Source organism: Oryzias latipes, chromosome 7 (genome assembly GCF_002234675.1).
Source record: "Oryzias latipes chromosome 7, ASM223467v1".
Taxonomy (NCBI): Eukaryota; Metazoa; Chordata; class Actinopteri; order Beloniformes; family Adrianichthyidae; genus Oryzias; species Oryzias latipes.
Window position 1 is genome coordinate 18,135,879 of NC_019865.2, and position 4,993 is coordinate 18,140,871.

At 39.7% G+C, this 4,993-nt stretch overlaps 2 long non-coding RNA genes across 2 annotated transcripts; both read left to right on the top strand.

Moving 5' to 3' along the window:
- Nucleotides 1–267: 267 nt before the first annotated feature.
- LOC111947664 lies at nucleotides 268–2,353 on the top strand. The gene is made up of 2 exons (XR_002873531.1): nucleotides 268–445; nucleotides 732–2,353. It is a non-coding gene; the product is annotated as an uncharacterized LOC111947664 (long non-coding RNA).
- Nucleotides 2,354–3,519: 1,166 nt separating this feature from the next.
- LOC110015367 lies at nucleotides 3,520–4,763 on the top strand. The gene is made up of 2 exons (XR_002290564.2): nucleotides 3,520–3,685; nucleotides 4,322–4,763. It is a non-coding gene; the product is annotated as an uncharacterized LOC110015367 (long non-coding RNA).
- The last annotated feature ends 230 nt before the right edge of the window (nucleotides 4,764–4,993 follow it).

The window sequence follows — 4,993 nt, forward strand, 5'->3', positions numbered from 1 at the left end:
AAGAAATGCATGGAAGAGACAAACAGACAGTGGCCTGACTGCATAGACTTAGTTCAACTAAGCATGCGTATCACACGCACAGCAGGTCAACCTTTAACGCCTTTTGAAATGTTGTATGGACGTTCTTATAGGTTACCAGACCTTGATCCTACACAGCAACATTCTCCAGATGATGATGCAAATTTAGTGGATTATTTGAGAAAAATGTTTACCACTAAAGATGTGCAAAGGACAAATCAAGTGCCAGATTCCTTTTTATCTCCACAGGACACTTCACCAGTGCAGGTTGGTGACTGGGTGTTTGTGAAGGCCATAAAAAGGAAGTGTTGGTCCAGCCCACGGTGGGAAGGGCCATTCCAAGTCCTGCTGACTACACCAACAGCCGTCAAGATTGCTGAAAGGACGTCTTGGATCCACCTGTCACACTGCAAGAAAAAGCATCTGGGTAAGGCTAATTCCAACTGCTAGGTGGGGAAGTCTGACTACAAAGGGAGGCAGCTGTATAGAAGCTGCTTGTCTCAACGTCAGCGAAGCAGGGGAATCCACCTAGTCTTAGGGAAGAAAGCACACCAGATCTCTTTTGCACTACACGGATCCTACACTGTTAGAGGACTTGAGGAGGTGATGTGCTAGTAACCTCTCCCTCCCGAAGATAGGTACATATCCACCATGGCGTGTCCAACTGGGCTAAGAGACATTTTATTGTTTACTGTTCCTGCTATTCCTGACAGGAGCCACCACGTGGATTTGGTTCTTTTGGAATCGTTATCCACCTACAAGAAGAACCACCAACGAGGAAAGACTAAATGTTTCTCGACGATGGCTGAGTATTGATGAACATGATGTTTTGAATAGTCCAAAAATGAACATAGCTCACCTGTATATGACAAATTCTTGGTATAGGTATGTTATGTTACTGGCTAAGGAAATGCATAGATCTGATTGCTATGTTGTTCTGTAATTCCAACTTCATCCCTACATCCTAATTTGCAGGCAAAGCAATTTTCTGAGTGGAAAAGCGACTGTGTTATTGAATATAGTACCAGAGGGTATATTAGTACTGGAGCCGTCACCACTTCAAATGGAACTCTTGTAAGACCGAGTTGTAAGAGTTTGTATCAGTTTAAAAAACTGAAATTGACAAAATCATTAGCTCCATATGTTAGTGTGGAACCAGGAACTGTGTTTCCACATTGCGTAACTAAAAATGGCACAGAGTTTTTAGGAACTTTGCCGATAAAGATGTGTCATGAACTTCTTGTTCCCTTCACAGTCCAGATAATCAATGACAGAGTTTCCCATGGTTATGCTGTTCCCTGCCCCAGAGGACGTTGTGTTAGATCTAATCCAGATTTAATTCCAGGTAACAATGGTACTTATGTGGTTCATCAAATGTTTTGGTTATGTGGGCAGGCCCTCTACCTCAGTCTGCCTAGAGACTGGAGTGGGATTTGTGTTTCTGTAAAGGTCACAGGTCACACTTTCATAGTTTCTGCAGTCCATGAGCCTCACCTGAGCCACAGACGTAACCTTATTGATGTCAAGCCACATGATTCCATTTGGGGATCACATGTACCTGAAGACCATAAACACTGGAATACTGGGGAAAAGGTAACTATGGCATTGTTTCCCTAGGTGGGAAATGCTAAAAACACTTTCAGAATTGAGACCATTGATTATCGATTAGGTTTATTTTTGATTATTTTTGAACGCTACAATTAAAGCATTTAAAGGCTATAATGAAGAAATGTCAAGCATGAGACTTATGGTTCTACAGAACAGATTGGTTTTGGACTTATTGGTTGCTCAGGAGGGAGGTGTTTGTAAAATGTTAAATGACACCTGTTGTACATTTATTCCTGACAACATCGATGAAGGTCACAGCATCACCGAAGCATTACATCAACTTGAAACGGTTCAGCAGGCAATTCAGGATGACAGGAAACCCCAATCTTGGGATTTCTTCTCCTGGTTTGCTTTTGGTTCCTGGTAGCAACTTTGTTAAAAATAGTGACACCTATTCTTATGGTACTGATCATATGTTGTGTATTCACTATGTGCATTTTTCCTTGTATTCAATCTATGATTTCCAGAGCAGTGAATGGTGGAGTACAGAGTGTTCTTCTGAGTCAAGAATACAACTTGTTATTGAAGGGAGAACAAGATGACTGTAATGATTTTGAAATTGAAATGACTTGAGAAAAAACAAAAAAAACAAAAAAACTTCTCATCTGAGTGTAAATTGAAAGTGTTATGAAAATGAAGATGTCACAGAAAACTGAAAAGAGATGTGATATTGGATGTGAGATTTTGACATTTATCAATGATAAACAGGTGGGAGTATGTGAAGGAATTTGTTTTATTATTATCATTGCTTAAATGTATTTGGTTAAATGTATGTTTAAATGTTAACTCAGATTGACCTTTTTACCTCTTCTGAAAACAGTTGTGTGTTTGTTCATCTGCTTCTCATCCCCCACCCAGGATGAGGGGTTTACGACACACTGTCCTGAGCTCATAAGGGATACTGTTTGAAGTTAGAATCCAACCAAAAGGGTCATTTGACGACACCCCCTAATGAACTTTTTGTCTTTGTCTTGAAAATGTTACCTCCTTCTTGTGTTCTTAATAAAAGCAGCACGGGGAGAGGCAGACTTTTGAGAAGAGAAACGTGGTGGACCTTTTCCAACACATTTGCTCCTCTCCCTCGTGCATGAGAAACTTGATTCTTGTTGTGGTTTGTTGTTTATAATTGTGTTTTTCTTTAATGTCTAGATGCATTTATCTGACACTCTCCTTGATCGTTCCTTGCTGGAGGTGATCAGCCTACATAGTTAATGTAGAAAGGCCAATTTAGTTGATTCCACTCCAAATGTATTCGTGTAAATAACCTCTATCAGGCTTGTAATCTCACACTGGAATGAAGCAGTGGGTAAACAAAGAAAAAAAGTTGTATGGTTAACATGTCAACACGTACTAACTCATTAAAAGAGTCTGCCCTAAGACTTGTTGGGTCATGGATTTAAAAAGTTTGAACTCATTCCATTTGAGATTGGCACTAAGCCTCATGGGAAGGATAGGGGGGGGTGAAAATCACCAAATGGTTCTTTGAGGGAGTGAGCCAAATTAGCATGTGTTAATGGAATATCAAATGTAGGTACAGCTCTCCAAGGTGAGAAGTAAGAATTCTTAAAGGGTGGTTCATGTCAACTAAATTCACTTAAAGTTCTTTAACATTACTTGACTGGGGGGCATTTAGACAAGGTGAAAACCCTAACCCTAACCCTAACCCACTGGGGGGCATTTAGAAAAGGTGAAAAATGTCACAGTTCAAACTCCACAGGAAGCAGCTAAAAGGCAAAGAAAAATGAAAGTGGAGTAGCATTTTACTTCTCTGAAATATAAAGATGCATTGTTTTTAACTTAACACATTTGGACTTTTTAAATATATAAAATTTTTGGTATTTCATTTGTCATATTTTTTTATTTTAGTAATGGGACAATTACTAAAGCTAGCTAACAAGATCATCCGTGATATGAAAAAGCAACTAAGATAATCTATTTAAAAATACTTCAGGTATTTTTCTTCTTTTTCTACTTTAATTTATTTCCATATAACTGTTTTTATTAAATGTACTTTTTCCATTTCCACTTTTTTTTAGCAAAAAACAAAAAGACAGCAGAGGTTGGTGGATGTTTGGTGTTGAAGTAAAATGCAGTAAAAAAAAATATTTTTTTATTGTTATTTAAATGGTAAATGGCATATACTCATATAGCGCTTTCCACCCTCTTTCAAAGGCCCAAAGCGCTTTACAGTCACAGTCCCGTTCACCCATGCACACACACTTTCACACACACTGGCGGCGGCTCCGCTGCCGAACACTGGCACCAACCTCCCACCAGAGGCAAGGTGGGGTTCAGTGTCTTGACCAAGGACACTTCGACACATGGGCGTGCAAGGCAGGAATTGAACCTGTAATCTTATGATCATGGGTCGACCACCCTACCGCTGCACCACGGCTGCCCACAGTGTATTGACATTCGCGACGAGCTAGCTAACAAGATCATCCGTGATATGAAAAAGCAACTAAGATAATCTATTTAAAAATACTTCAGGTATTTTTCTTCTTTTTCTACTTTAATTTATTTCCATATAACTGTATAAATATATAAATGTACTTTTTCCATTTCCACTTTTTTTTAGCAAAAAACAAAAAGACAGCAGAGGTTGGTGGATGTTTGGTGTTGAAGTAAATTCAAGCAAGCTAAACTCAAAAGTACAAAAATATCCAACTTCTGTTTATTTAACTTCTGTTTACAGAGGATGATGAAGACGAAGAGGATGAAGAGGCAGAGCGAGCGCCTCTGCAGCGACAAAGGGGAAATCTACCGTGGCTCACAATCCCGCATTTCTTCAACGTCGTCTGGTTCCAGTGACACCAGCGCCAGTGGAGCCGACACTCCTGTCATCCAGTCAGATGATGAGGAAGTTCATGCTGACACTGTTGCTGACAAGCGTCCCTCAGTTGAGGGATGAGGAATCAGAGGAGGACGAGGAGGTGAAAACAAGTCTTCCAACTGATCCTCTGAGAGACTGACTTTTATCTATAACTTTCTTTGGCTTTATGTGTAAATTTCTTTCTTATGGACCACAAACTCCAGCATGATTGAGCCTCACTGTGCTCCTCTGTGCAAACATGCCCTATACCTCTGTTAGCTTTACAAAACTATGTGGCAATCTAAAAGTCAATGCCAAAAAAAAACCTCTCAATGTGAATCATTCCGCTCACCTGCAACAACACGTTCAGCTCCTCTTTTATTTATCCTCTTGCCTGAGGGACAACCGTCCTCCAGCCTGCACACATTTCTCTGGAAATCACTGGTTTAGAACCCACAAAAAATGAACAAAAGTCGCTGGAAGAAAAAAATCCAAACCAGAATAAAAGTTCAAACGAATTCACAAAATAATACACATATTTTTGAATGAATTGCT